The sequence below is a fragment of the Geotrypetes seraphini genome, chromosome 4, assembly GCF_902459505.1.
Source record: "Geotrypetes seraphini chromosome 4, aGeoSer1.1, whole genome shotgun sequence".
Taxonomy (NCBI): domain Eukaryota; kingdom Metazoa; phylum Chordata; class Amphibia; order Gymnophiona; family Dermophiidae; genus Geotrypetes; species Geotrypetes seraphini.
The window spans coordinates 78,141,556-78,157,404 of record NC_047087.1 but is presented as its reverse complement, the minus strand read 5'-3'; the positions used below and the strand labels follow the sequence as shown (position 1 = coordinate 78,157,404).

General features: G+C 44.1%; 1 protein-coding gene across 4 annotated transcripts in view; it reads left to right on the top strand.

Moving 5' to 3' along the window:
• CADM2 (cell adhesion molecule 2) overlaps positions 1 to 15,849 on the top strand; it is a 1,574,179-nt gene that overhangs the window by 44,662 nt on the left and 1,513,668 nt on the right. The window lies entirely within an intron of this gene.

Below are 15,849 nucleotides of genomic sequence, written 5' to 3'. Positions count from 1 at the left end.
AGCGCACGGAGAGGCGGGGCAGTGCACGGAAAGTCAGGGAGGGTGAACGGAGAGTCGGGACAGCGCACGGAGAGTCGGGGAGGGCGAAAGGAGAGTCAGGGTGGCCAGAGGAGAGTCGGGGCGGGCGAAAGGACAGTCGGGCTGCATGCGCGGTATACCCGTGAGCGCGGTATACAAAAGTTTTTGTACATAAAATCGTGGTTTCTTCGCGCTATACCCGTGTGCGCGTTTTACACGGGTGCGCGTTATCTGCGTGAAAATACGGTACATTCAGATACTCAAGCATTTTTCCCTATCTGTCCCGGCAGGCTCACACTCTATCTAAGTGGTCTCAAAGTCAAATCCTTTGCAAGGCCACATTTTGGATTTGTAGGTACTTGGAAGGCCTCAGGAAAAAATAGTTACTGTCTTAGTAAAGAAACTAGTGTTTAAGCCCGTTAGATTAACGGGTGCTAGAATAGATGTGCAATCTTAATAGTTTATCTGTATGTTTTTTTTTCCTGTCTTTATCCTTGGCCGCTGTATGTCTGTTGTTTTTTTTTTCTGTGTGTCTCCTTGGGTGTTTGTATTTTTTTTTGCTTTCTGTCTCCTTGCCCACTGTCTCTCTGTTTGTCTACTTGTAAGTATGTCTATATTTTTTTGGGTGTCTGTCTCCTTGGCTGCTGTATGTCTGTTTGTGTTTTTTTCCCGTGTGTCTCTCTCTCCTTGTCCACTGTATTTTTTTTTTCCAATCTGTCTCTTTAGCCTCCTGTCCTTCTGTGAGTGTCTTTCACTGCTACCTAACTCTGTTTCAGTATGTGTGACATATTTCTATCAGTCTGTCAATGTCTCCTCTTTTTTTTTTCTTGCACTGTCTCTCCCCTAGCCCCCTGTCCTTATATGTGTGTGTGTGGAGATCTCAGGGGGATGTTAGGGGGATGTAATGTGTGTGGAGAAGTCAGGGGGCTTTTTGGGGAATATGCCCCTTCTTCCACCTACCTTTTTTTTCTTTATCACGAAACTTGCAGAGAGTAACTCCAAACTGGCACAGAGAAAGTACTAAAAAGTAAATTCTCACAGAGTAAATTGTTTAAAGTCATAAATTGGCACAGAGTGACTTGTGTAGGTTAAACCGGCACTGGACACTCATTGGTATGCGAACGTGCGAATGCGGAAATTTGCTTTGACAACCTTGGAACGCGTATGCTATCTAATCTAATCTAATCTAATCTTTAGGTTTGTATACTGCATCACCTCCACGTTTGTAGAGCTCGGCGCGGTTTATAGTGGAAGAAATAGGAAGGAACTACAACAGAAGGTTAGAGGTAGAAATGTGAAGAAAATTTAGAGGAGTTGGGATGCCAAGATATAAGAGTTTCCTTGATTCCTAAATTGGAGGGAGACTTGCATAATGCCTCGCAGAAAATTGTTTTGACAACCGAAAGCGCATGCTATTACCCCGACGGGAGGTGTGTCTCAAAACTTGCCAGCACTTTGTTCAGGTCAAAAGAATAATGTACATACCTCTTTATTTTGATTCACACGTTGGGTTCAGCTGCCACCACATTTGTTCTGTCTCTTATCTTTGCAATGTGTGCCGATATGTGCAGGAGAAGCGTTATTTCCCTCCCCCTCCAGTCCCGTCTGCATGCGGCTCTTGAGAGGAACTAACGAATTCAACTGGGGTGTGTGTGTGCGTCGGCTACAGCGCTCGAGTGGTGGTGAGGCTCTTTAGAGGAGGTGCCAGTGCTCTTAATAAATTCAACGGGCGTGCAATGTAAAAGAAGGGTGGACGGGAGAGGGATATGGAACTTAACCATCGGATCACATTGTGATCTCCAGGGACCTTTAGGTTTTCGAGGGTGAGGTGGGGAGGTGGCATGCAAATGGATCAGCATTTGGAGAGCTGGAGGAAGAAGTCCGCCGCAGCCTGTCGCCTCGGCCCCAGCAGCCTCGCGCCTCCTTCCCCCCCCCCCCCCCGGAGGTCATTTTTTAATTCAGAGTTGACGCTCCCCGCCTGGTGCGGTTCGAGAGAGAAGCCGCGGCGGTCGTTGGAGAGCCGGAGGAAGAAGTCCGCCGCAGCCTATCACCTCGGCCCCAACACCTCGCACCTCCCCCCCTGAAGGTCATTTTTTAATTCAGAGCCGACGCCGTGGCTCCTCTCTCGATCCCCGCCTGGTGCGGTTCGAGAGAGTAGCCGCGGTGGTCGTTGGAGAGCCGGGGGAAGAAGTCCGCCGCAGCCTGTCGCCTCGGCCCCAGCAGCCTCACGCCTGCCCCCCTGGGGAGTACAAAAGGAACGGAGTTGTGGGCGAAATGAAATTTGTACTGTTCCTTAGTGCAGCATTTTACAATTTTTTTGCTGCGCGTGGGGCCGTAGGAAGCGTGCATGTGCACTCTTGCCGGCCACAGACATACGAAACACGCCGATAAGAGTGCGCATGTGCCGCTTAGGGTTTTATTATAAGAGATGACAAATTTGCATGAGGTAAAACTCTTTATAGTTTATAAATCTTTCCTTTTGACTAAGTCTTAATAATAATATTGTAATTTATAGCTAAAGAGACATATGATCAAGAAACTGTTTTATTTTACTTTTGTGATTATGATAAATATACCAAGGGCAGCATGTGGCCCCAGGGCCACGAGTTTGAGACCACTACTCTATCTAATACTTGTTGAGAGTATAACATTATATAATACTAGTCTTTAAGCCCGTTACATTAACGGGTGCTAGAATATGTGTGTCTGTCTTTCTTTCTTTCTTTCTTTTTCTCTCCCTGGCCACTTTCTTTCTCTCTCTTTCCTCGGCTGTCCACTACCACCTCTTGCCTGCTCCCCCTGTCCAGCAGGAGCCCTTCTCCCTTCGTTTTAAGTCTCCCCCTGTCCAGCAGTACCCCTTCCCTGTTCCCCCTGTGCAGCAGGAGCCCTTCTGCCTTCTTTTTAAGTCTCCCCCTGTCCAGCAGCACCCATTCATTCTCCCCCTGCCAAGCAGTAGGTCTTCTCCTTTCCTTTTACCACTCCCCCGTCTAGCAGCACCTCTTCCCTGCTTCCCCTATCCAGCAGTAGGCCTCCCTTCCTGTTATCTCCTCCCCTCCCCTCGTCTAACAGCACCTCTTCCATGCTCCCCCTGTCCAGCAGTAGGCCTCCCTTCCTGTTACCTCACCCCTGTCCAGCACAACCTCTTCCCTGCTCCCCCTCCCAGCACCCCTTACCTGCTCCCCCTGTCCAGTCCAGTGATCTCTAGCCTTATAGCCCGTTACATTAACGGGTGCTAGAATATGGTGTGTGAGTGTGTGGTTTTATTTCTTTTTCTCTCTCCTTAGCCGCTTTCTGTATTTCTGTCTTTATTTTTTTTTTCATTGGCTGTCCACCACCACCCTTTCTCTCTTCCTTTTTCCTCCCCTGTGTCCTCCACCACCCCATCACTGCTCACCTTATCCAGCAGCAGCCCTTTAATTGATCTTTTTATTTCATTCTTATTTCTGTTTCCGGGTTCAACTCTTAGTTTCCATTCTTTTTTCTCCAACCACGCTTTCTGCGATTACATTCTTTTCTCCTTCTAAAAATGCATTTCCTGTTGCCTGTCTCCATTCTTTTAATATTCACACCAGACCGTCTTCCTTCCACTATCCTATTCAATTTTTCCCCCTCCTTCTAGTTTTTCCATTGCTGTCTCCTAGTTCCATTTCTGCCTTTTCCTTTGGCCTCACCATCTAATTTCTCATCCCTTCCTCATTTCTCCTTTTCTGACCCTTTATCCTGGTCTTTCCTTTCCCCTACTTCATTGCTTTTTCCTTTTTCTCCATCTTATTTCTCTCCTCCTTTCCTTACTTCATCATCATTATTACCCCCAAGCCAATTCTCTTCCTCCCTTCCCAGATCAGATCCCCAATGAAGCGTAAGAGTGCTTCGTTACATGTCTGCCTTTTTACAGCTGCCCTGGCCACAATTTCACTTTAACCCTAACCCTTCTGGAGGGGGCGGGACAGGCTGGTGAGGCGCTTCGGGGACTGCTACTGTTAGCCCCAGCAGAGACGGAGCGGCCAAGCTGAGCCGGCGGCAGAGCCCTCGTGTGTGTGTCCCCCCCTCCCTCCTCAGTGCCAGCGCCGCTCTCCCTCTCAGCGGGCCGGGCCAGACCGCGGCTTCTTTGCTCCAGAGCTTGGCAGTGGGGCGGAGCGCCCCCCCTTCCGACCTGCCGGGAGCATTTGAATTTGGGTGCGCCGGGGTGGGGTGGGGGAGCGACGACGGCAAACTCTGCCAGACATCACGGGGGCTTTCCCTCTTGCTAAATCGCTATAGGCTCTGCCGGTCTCGATCCCACCCCTCAAAATCAGGAAGTAACTTCAGAGATGGGCAGGATCGAGACCGGCAGAGGCTTTAGCAATTTGGCAAAAGGGAAGAACCCATGGCATCTGGCTTTGATATTGGCAGCCGGTTTAACAGGGACAGGACCGAAGGCAGGACTGGTGAGGAGCAGAGGCCGGAGTCGGGCAAACGAGGAGACTTACGTTTGAAGGACAGCAGGACTCCGCGTTCACTCCCTCTGTGACGGTTCGTCTTCTGCCAGTGACCTACTAAGCGCGCATGCGCACTCGTGTGGCCACATCCCGACAGAAAAAGGATCAGGGAACACGCTTGTCGCGAGTGCGCATGCGCGGGATAGCATTTTATTATTTAAGATCATATTTATTTAGAAAACCGGGTCAGCCGCATGCCATGTGTAGGAACTTTCTCTCCCTTTGCCACAATCTGGCATCTCTTCTCCCACCTCCCTTTGTTTATCTTATTAGGCCTGGCTCTTCTTAGGGTCGCTGGCAGATGCTGTGGCTGACTTGGAAGCCTGCCCCTCACCTACACAGCTTCCTATTTCACCTTTGCATGCCATGACTAAGCACAATTAATCATGGTTAATATTTTTAATCTTTGCCCACCTCTACTTTTTATCAATAAGATGATATACAAACTAAGGGTATATAGATAATAAATTGATAAGAAAACATTATACTTTGTGGGGAATCCCTGCTGTAGTTTCCACATATTTCTTCTAATGCTTAGGTTAAGAATGTGCATTTCTAGGCTCCTTTTCATAGGTTTCTTCTCTTCATTGCTTTAGCAAGATACCCCACAGTGTCTAGTACTCTTTATTCCATGGAAATCTTAATAAACCAAAGTTAATATGATCAGTGGTAGTTCATTGATCTTGTTCGGTGAAGAAAAGAATTCCAGAAGCAACATGTGCTTGTTTCACGCTGAAGTTTACAGCGTTTGGAGTTTTTCTATCAAAATCGACCACTTGACACATGAATGACTCAATTTGAGTTGAATAGAGCTGTTCTGTGGGGAACTGTTCCGGGTGACAGTGAGAGGCTTTATTTGGATCCCACTATTGCTTTAGTACACAATAGGAACCATTGGCAGCAACACAGAAGAAAAGACTATGACCTAAGTTTGGTGAATATGTACAACTGATATTTTGCTATTACTTTAATTATTGGTGAATGGAGGCTGTATGTTGAAGGAAGCACATCTTATTAAAGAAGCTTTTCTAAGGGGTTTCCTAAGATGTATGTGGTATACTAAAGTCCATCAGATTTCCTTTCATTCTTGAATTTTACAGTTTTAAAATAGAGGTTTTTTTTTTCCTTTGATTCTCTCAGTTGAGATTGTTTCACAAGACAGTAACAGCAGCAATCGGCTTCCCTATGTTATGTTAATCAGATTTTCTGTTCCGCCTTTACTTATTTGGTTCAAAATCTGATTACATTACAAGAGGTTGGGCCAGTTACCCAGGAAGTTACAATGGACAGTTTGACATGAACATTCAATAGAGTTCCTAGTACAGTAGACCAGTAAAGTTATCGATACAGTTAGGTCGTAGTTCCAAATACATAGTTAAAGTTCAAGTGGGTCATCGTTGGCTCATTATTTTGTCCCAGGAGTTGCATTAGACAGTTTAGAAATGGGCCTAATTATAATTTCAGATACTTCAAGATTGGCTCCCTGTCTTGGTATAGAACTGTTTTTAAAAAGTTTTCTAAACCTGAGTGGTCACAAGATCGTAGTGTAAGTGGTAGTTGGTTCCAGCATTTTACTAATTGATATTGGATGGTTAAGGTAGTTTGCCTGGAATACATTATATCGCATGCTTGGAAATTTAAGTAGAAAAGATTTCTGGTAGAGTATCTGTTGAAGATGCCCTGGAATAGGATGCTTTGCCTGTCAGGATCTTAAAATATATGAAATTGAACCTTCAAAAACAAACACTTTCCCTTCTTCAAAGGAACAGTCTGCAGCCTGCTTCAGACCTTAAAGTACTCATCAGGTTTGCAGTCATAATGGAACAAAATTGAAAGCATAACATACTGCGCTGAAATGGACAAATGCCTTCATTAGTTAACCTTTCTTCATGATAAAGCTACTTTGCTCTAAACAGAAAGTAAGGATGCTACATTGCTAAACTTACCAGGTGACTTATTTAAACCCAGCTCTATGCTGTATTACCGCTAGAATGAAGAAACAACATGGCCGCGGCGTCTCTACTGCATATCATTTAAATCAGGTAAGCAGGAATGCTCCTAATCGTCACCGGTGAATCCCAGCTATGATTGATCAGGAATTAGCCTTTACTCTTCCCTAAAGAAACACTGAAAAAACTCAGCGTTTACTAAAACACTCATTAAAGGGTGGCCATGTTGTTTCTCCATTCCAGCGGTATTACAGCACAGAGCTGAGTTTAAATAAAGCAGCTGGGTAAGTTTAACAATCCTTACTTTTTGTTTAGAGCAGTATTTTTCAACTACCAGTCCATGGACCAGTGCCGGTCCGCAGAAATTTCCTGCCGGTCCACAGGGCCAGCACATGCATCAGGCCCAAAACAGTGTTCTTCAACCGCCGGTCCACGGTGCAATTGATGTGGTGTTATCTTCGAGCCAGCTCCCTCTTCCTAACTGATTCAGTGCACAAAGCCACGGGCAGCGGCTCCTACGGTCGTCCTGCACCTGAACCGGAAGCCTTCTCTCTGACATTGCAACGTCAGAGGGAAGGCTTCCAGATGAGGCAAGGGACGTGCAAGGTGCAATTAGTACTATTATGGGGCGGGGACTGGGGTGGAGATTGGGTAGAGATGGGCGATGCCGGTCCACAGAATAATCATTTTATTTCTGCTGGTCCATAGGTATAAAAAGGTTGAAAAACACTGGTTTAGAGCAATGTAGCTTCTTTATAATGAAAGGTTAACTAATGAAGGCATTTGTCCATTTCAGTGCAGTACTTTATGTGTATCACCTCATTTCCCTGAAGAAGTAACGAAACGGGGCTTGTTGGAAGAGATGGCGTGTTATTTAAGATAAGTTACTTCATCTTTTTTTTTTTTTTTTTAGATGAACAGTATATATAGTAATAAGAAATTATTATTAAAAATGAAAATGAAGAATTATACAACGTAATAACGGGTCCAATGAGGATTGCAGTCCAACCGAGTTAGGCTACACGATTGGCAGTCTGAAGACTCTAAAAGATGTTATAGTGCTATATATGCTACATTACAGTTACATTATTTAAACAGTGGTATCTGAAATTACACAGTTTACAGCATTCTGATATAGAGTAATCATTGTCCAGTAAGTGTACACATTTATTGACACACAGGCTAACAGATGCATAAAGAGAAATGCTTGAATAAGAGACCTGTGGCAGTTAGAGAGAGTAGGCCCAAAGAGAAGCAGATTTGCCAAGAAGAATGGAAAAGTGAAAATGGGGGCCTAGCCATGGTGAAGAAAGGAGCAAGCACCAAGATGATCAAGATGATAGCCAAAGACAATCGCCCCACCACAAGTATACCCATTCAACATCCCCTTCACCTACCTCTGACATCATATGTACATACCACTTTCTTTTAACATATCACCCACAATTCCCGAAGATAAATAATAATAATAATTTATTTGTATGCAAATAAGATGCAATTTAAGATGTTCCTGTGTTGTGAGCTGCTTAGAACCTCCCATACCAGGGAGGTTCTAAGCGGCTCACAACACAGGAACATCTTAAATTTTCCCTTAGAAATGTACTGTATTTTTGAGATGTACTGTATGTTTGAGATGTGTATATACACAAACCTTCGGTCACTACTCATACTTCCCCACCCATCCACTACTATTCTACTGACAAACTGTGCTGTGCCCATTTTCTTTCACACTGACAGGCATGAGCTTGTGAATGGAAGAAGGAGAAATGTAATATTCTAAGCTTCAGTGGATGGGAAACCTCATGATAGCTCCCTCCCAAAGTCTAGTGGACTGAATAAACAATCATAAATTTAGTTTGGGAAGTTAACATACCAAGCCATGCTGTACATTGTTGTTTTAAAGCTTGGCCGTATATCAAGTCGCCTGTTAACTTTGTCCAAGTAAATTTGCATCTGATGTAACGAGCTCTTGTTCTCTAAAGCTTGTGCCTCATAAATTAGTCTGTAAGGTGCCACTAGCTTCTGTCACTTTTGTTGAAGCAGGCCAAAAGAGCTGTCCCTCTGGAAGCTTCAGAGAAATTTAGCTATGTTCACGTCAGTTGAATTATGATCTAATTGTTACCCTACATATGAAGAGCCATGTGATATTTTTCCAAAACACAGCTACAATGGAGGCATTACTGTATTAGCATATGTTTTGAAAGCAAAAGCCTAATTAAGAACTGGGCATGTGAAGCCCATTGCTTTACAGCTCGGCACTAATTTTTCAGCTCTTCTAAATCCCTAAAGATCATTACTTATGAAACTTTCAGAATTACCTCCTGAGAAATACTTTCCCAACGCTAAAGAAGTATTGAAAAGGTCAGATAGTAGACCCTTCAGAATTTCCACAAGTTCTTCAGAACTCTTCATATATCCCATCCAGCACCAGTGCTTTGTCTGGATTTAGCCAGCTCATTGCAACTAGTCATTGGAAAATTGTTAGAGATCTGCCTCCTTTTCATTCTTACCTGTTTTGATTTTTATCATCCTGGCACTTTGAGCACACAAATTGTCCTCACCCTTGATTCTGACAACGTCTATATACATACCACACACACACTAATATACTTGTTTCTCTGTGTAGTCTCTTGTAGTTTATGAAGGCTAACCTCTTTGTCTGAGAGCTGGTCTCCTTTTCCTTATACAGTCAACACTCAATATTTTAACAGATCACAAAATATCCGTCCCATAAAAAAAAAAAAAGAAGAAAGGGATCTCACCACTGATGATGGCCCTTCCCAACGACCCCCGACAAACGTGGCCCCCTTGAGCCACTGTTGTCCCATCCCCCCCTGAACCCAAAACAAATGGCAGGAGGGATGCGCAATCTCTCCTGCCACGCAGGACACCACCGTACCATGCCCCTCCCCCTGTCCTGTGCCAGGCACTCTGGAGTTACTGTCCCCCCTAAAAAAAAATGGCAGGAGGGATGCCCATACCCTCCTCCCACCAACCCCTACTCCCCTAACCTCCCCTGTACCTTCTGATTGGTTGTTAAATGACATCCCATTGGCCTTATTGTAGCAGGGAAGAGGCTGCCACAGGAAGTAATGAACTGTTGTCTGCTGTATGACATTCATGCATTGTCCAGAGGCATATGGAGCAAAAGCTCTATGAATCCATGCCTTGGGAGATGCAGGGAGCCCCCACTAACATGTAGGAATAATTTCCTACAATATATTGTTTTGCTATGTCACATCAGTTGAGAAGCACTGGTGTTTGAGTAACTCTGGAGTTTTGATCTAATCTGGAATTTAGCTTAGTTTTTTTTGGTGTTTTTTTTTACAGAAATTATACTAAAGATTTGTGGGGTTTTTTTCCTCTGCTCTTCTCCCCTAAAAAACAGACCTATGACCTCTCTGGTTGAAATACTTTGTATGATTAAAATCAAAGCACAGTTTGTAACTGTCTGCACACAAACAGAACAAAAGTAGGAGCACTTCACAGTCTGGTACCTCTGAGAGAAATACAGAAAGTACAAGAATGGTCACAGTATATCAAAGCTTCTCAGTGGCATTGTTAACCTCTTTCTGCAGTTAAAATACAAAATAGTACAAAGGAAAAAAAAAAAAAAAAGCTTCAATGTTGTATGGGGAAAACTGTTCTATCATCCTGTGGGACTAAACTGAAAGATATAACATGCTAGAAATGAGTTGCAGTATATTAAAAAAAATATATATAGTAAAATAAAAACAGCAGTCCATGTGAGCCTTAATAGATACAGTGGGCTGTGAAAACGGGATCTATATTGGGGGGGGGGGGGGGGCGCGATATATTGAAATTGGGTGATTTTGATGTTATAGCCACCATAAAGGCAAGGTTACCTTATTTTATAGAAGGCATTCAAATCAATCTATCTGGATGAAGACTGTGATTTTCTGAGCTGTCTGAAAACTGTCTTCCCCAGAGCAGTTAAACAGTGCATAACCCTCACTAGACCCTACCTGTCCTTTCAACTATTGTCCTGTCTCCCCCATCTTAACCAAGCTACTTGAACGTGCTGTTCACCACCATTATCTTGACTTTCTTTCATCTCAAACTATTCTTGACCCGCCTCAATTGGACTTTCGCCATCTTCATTCTACAGAAACTGTCATTACAAAAGTCTCCAATGACCTCCTTCTGGCCAAATCCAAAGGCCTCTACTCCATCCTCATCCTTCTTGAATTATCTGTATCTTTTGATATGGTAAATCACCATTGTCCTCGCTTGGATTTAAGGGCTCTGTTATTGCGTGGTTTTCTTCCTATCTTTCCCATCACACCTTCAGCATATGCTGTGGTGGATCCTCATCCATACCCTCATTACCTTTCGCCTAGATTACTGCTATCTGCTTCTCATTGGCCTTTCACTAAACCATCTCTCTTCCTTTTAATGTGTTCGGAACTCTGCGGCATGCTTCATATTCCGTCAATGTCACTATGCCTCAAGTCACTTCATTGGCTCCCTATTAGAGAATGACACGGTGGTGGTTTACCCGCGGCCACCGTGTTTAGCCGCGGGTAACCCGCCAAAACGGGGAAAGAAATTAGCAGTCGCTGCGGGGACGGGGACAAGGCCATTCACCGCCCCGTGGAGCGGTGAATGGTCTTCTCTCCGCAATGAGGCATCAAGGATCGCGCGGTCCCCGCAGCCTCCGCCTGCCCAATCGATCGTTTAATCAGCTTCCTCTCTCCACCTCACTTTAGTTTTGCAGGCTTTCTTGTTCGGCGACCCACACGCTTTCAAAGAGCTGCGCACGCGCGGCTGCTCAGTATTCAATCTTCTGCTCTGACGCAACCGGAAACAGGAAGTTGCAGCAGAGCAGAAGATTGAACTCTGAGCAGCCGCACATGCGCGGCTCTTTGAAAGCGTGCGGGTCACCGAAAAAGAAAGCCAGCAAACTAAGGTGAGGTGGAGGGAGAGAGCTGGCTAAACGCTGCGATCGGGCGGGTGGGCGCGTGTTCCGTAGCCAGATCTTCCCACTCTCTTTGCTGCCCACTCTAGTAAACAACCAAACTTCAGAGACAGCCTTCTATTGAACTTCCCAGTGCTGCCGACGCTGTAGCCAATAAGAAGACCCTGTTTGAGACGGGCGATGCCGCTCCTCTTTCCGGTACTAAAGCTACACCCTGCAAGGTAAAGCTACTGTTTATTTCCTCTTATGCACACCCTCATACACCAAGATTACATCCAGGACCAGCAGAAGGGTATCTGACACCCTTCCTCCCATACTAGCGCTCTGCAATAGGGCAACATGCAAAGAGACTGTTAGTAGTCCGAAAGGCACATCTCCACTCCCCAAAGAATCTACAGGAAATGCCCGAGCAGCTCAATGAGCCCACTGGAAGAGTAGCCCAGGAGGACAGAAGTCATAATGCAAGCACATCCTATTCTCCCACTAATCTTCCTTGTGACCCAGGCAGGACACTTTATTTATTATTTAGATTTATATCCTGTCCTCTCCAGAGAGCTCAGAAGGGGTTACAGGTTAGCATTCAGTGTAACAATATCACATTATATTGGGTTACAGTTAAGGTAGAAAAAAAAAATTATATTTATTTATTTATTTTTTTGCTTTAGGATAAAGTAGTATATTAGTTGTGTTGATAAAAATTTATAAACAAAGTCCTGCCAGCTGAACATCTCTTTCTCTAGTTCAACAGCCAGAACTTTGATTTATAAGAAAGGAATAATCTAAATATTGCAGTACTAAGGCTTATATGGATGCTGCGGGGACGGTGACGGGGCGGTGAATGGGATGGTAGTGGCGGTGATGGGGCGGTGAAAGGGATGGCAGTGACGGTGACGGGGCGGTGAAGGGAACGGGGGTGACGGGGCGGTGCAGAGGATGGTGGGCTGGGGACGGTCCAGTGACGGGGACAGATTTTTTCCCCGTGTCATTCTCTACTCCCTATCCTTTTCCACATAGAGTTCAAACTCCTCTTACTGATCTACAAGTGTATTAGCTCCGCAGCTCCTCAGCATCTCTCCCTACACTACCCCATCCCCCCAGGCATTCCAGTCATTGGATAAGTACCCTTCTCCTCTACAGCCAATGCCAGACTCTGGCCATTCTACCTTACTGCACCGTATGCCTGGAACACACTGCCTGGCTCGATACGTCAAGCTCCGTCTCTGGCAGTATTCAAATCTAGACTCAAGGTTTGAAGAAGCTTTCAATTTGAAACTCCAACCCATTATTTAAGCACCAGTATCTGTCTTGTAAGTCCCTCACCTGAGCACAGTGTATTAATGCACCTTCTTGTCCAGTTTCTCTGTGTTGACCAGATTGTAAGCTCTTTTGAGCAGGGTCTGTCTCTTCTGTGTGTTTGATGTACAGCGCTGCGTATGTCTAGTATTTAATTATTTAAAAATTTCCATACCGTCTAATAAACATAAGTAAACAAGTCCTTGGAGAATCAGCAATAGGAAAAATCAATGCCAAAAAAGCCCTATACAGACAGTTATGAACAGGTTCTCAGAAGTCAAGTCAGGAGGAATCAAGATCTAAAAAAAGGCATCTACAAACAATTGTGTTTTTAAGTAGTTTCCTAAATGTGCCTTTTTCGCCACATTTCTGTATTTGACCCGCAAGTGAGTTCCGCAGTTTCACCCCTGCACAGCAAAAGGTCATTGCGCTGGTCTCAACATATTTTGGATTGACATTTGCCGCTAATAGGGCTGAGTTCTCAGAGCGCAATGTTCTATTCGGTAGATAGTCATTTTACTCTTAAATAGTTCAGGTATAGCACCATACAGGAATTGGTGACAGATCATCACTTCTTTGTACTGAACTCTGAAAGTAAGCTGGTGTAATTGTTGGAGATAGGGTATAATATGAACATATTTTGACATTTCCATTATCAGTCTGGCCGCTGCATTTTGTGCAATTTGCAGTGCCCTGCACCTTGTCTTGGTTATTCCAAGGAACAGGGGGCATAGAAGCGATAAGCAGTAGTACATATAGGATTTGCAAAATTTCCAAAAACATGTATGCTATTGTATCTTCTTTTGCCACTAGCACAAATAAAGCTAACAGTTGCAAAGTAGATAGGCACTTTTAGATTGAATTTATAAAAAGAAACTCTCCACATTGTTTCACACAGAAATTTATACCATCTAAAAGCAGTCTGCATCCTTTGCAACTATGCAACCTACCCAGAATTGCTGAGCCATCAGGTAGAGTGGGCGAGAAGGCTGTGAAAGCTGAAGCAGAATTTTTAAGCATTGCTATTTTGATGTTGTCCTTGCAGTTCTGGAACTCGCATACCTGCGAAAACTGTTCCAATAAAATCAGAAAAAGCAAAGATGGCTTAAGTCTGCACTGCCACGTGTTCTGCAGTAGCTAGTGAGAGAAGTAGTGCTTTAGAGTAAGAGAACTGTATGAAGATGGTGTGGAGCACTTATAAAAAGTTGATAGAGGGGTACAAGAGAATTAGGGGAAATGTACAAAGAGGGTCTATAAGAACAGTATATGTTGTGTGGGGGAAAGCAAGGAGGGAATTGATTTCTAGTCATTCACCAAACATGCAAATGTAATTCTTTTCTAGTTTTGTCACCAATATTAAGTTTAGTTTTTATCCTAACCTCTCAGAAATTTTAGTTCTCATTTCACAAAGTCATGAGAAATAATTTCAGTTCTTGGGTTTTGTTTTTTTTTAATTATTATTGTGAGCAAAATGGACACAAATGACAAATACTGTATTCCAAGAACAGTCCTTAGAGTATTACATTAACATAACTTAATGCATTTTTAAAATGTAAAACTGAACCAATAGTAAATGACTTAGGGGGAAATTCTATAAATGGCACCCTGCTAGGGCCTGTTAATTGAGAATTGCTATTTGAAATGGCAATAAACATTAAAGTGCCGGAATCGTGCATACGTAGGCGCTTTATGGTGCTTAATGCCACTATGGGCGTGGCTAACGCCGGCAATGGCTTTAGACAGCCTAAAGTGCCTACATAAACACAATTTATGACAAAGATAGGTGGTGGAAATGTAGGCCTGGAAAACCCTGGTCTACATTTGCGGTGCCTGTCTTTCTCGGAGGCGCAGTTATCTATAGGGTGCCATCTCGTGAATGACACGTGATCGTTGGCAGATTTTTAGGCAGCTTCTAACGGCACCATATAGATAATCTGGGCCTTAGTGCTTTTCTCGTGGTGATGTCAAAACAATAGAATAATCAGACAACTATAACAAAATTGTCCAGCTTTAAGTTTTTTTTCCTTGCTGACTCCTGTGATTGTAAGATTTCACCTTCTGTTTTATGGAAATGCTCCATGTGTTCTCTGAGATTGTTTGGATTTTTTTTCCCACTATGAGCACATTGCACTTGACGTTGCTTGTAAGCTTGATTAGACACCTGCTTTACGTTTCTAGTTTTTGCAGTATGTGAAAAATTCCCACACCACTTTCCTTGTTACGTCCAGCAAATAACTTGGCCAGATTAATTTTATTCTCCTGATGGAGCTGAAATTGCTGCTCTTTGGCTGCACGTTTTAAAAGCATTTTTTCCCCAGTACATGCACAACAAACCCACTGACTTTGTTGCCAGAAAATTTGGTTATAGATATAGCCGATTTGAAGTTTAAATGTGTTTGGCAGGTTTCTATTGACAGGGGTAGTCTTCCTGGCTAGCTTTTCTGCATACTTGGAAAGAACTTGCCTGTTGTAATCTGGGTACTTCAACTCAGCAGATTACACTGGGTGGCATGACTGGTGGTATGACTGGTTGGGTACCACACCCAAATGGCACGGAACCCCCCCCCCCCACACACACACACACTGCTCTTCAGTTCCGCAGATTGTAATGGGATCTTCTTGGGCTCTTCAGCTTGACTGATTACAGTGGCGCAGCCAAGGGTGACCCAAATGGGATGGTGCCCACACGCTCGGGGCTGAGGTATGGCACACACTTGATAGCATCGTGGGCATAGGTTTGTGCTCAATTCAGCTGTAGTATTTAGCAGGGGATCCCAGGTCCTGCCAGCTGAGGATGACGCTGGAAATGCTGCTCTTCATTATCTGCGATCTGCTGCATCTCCCCGAGACAACTGTGCGTGTTCAGTTTTCAGTGCACGCGCCAAGACCAAGCAGGTATGGTTTTTGCGCATGTGTGGTTACTGGCATTGGCAGTGTCAGGGAGATGCAGCAGACTGCAGATAAGGAACAGCAGTGTTTCCAGAGTCATTTTCATCTGATAAGGCTTAGAATCCCTGCTGGCTACCACTAAGCATGCCCCAGCACAGGTAGGAGGGATGGAAAGCATATTGTATATCACTACCAATTTTAGTTCCTCTTTAAATTTTTTTTTCAATCATCCAAATTTTGTTTTAAAAAATGATATTTTTAGTTCTAGTTCTCAAGAATTAAT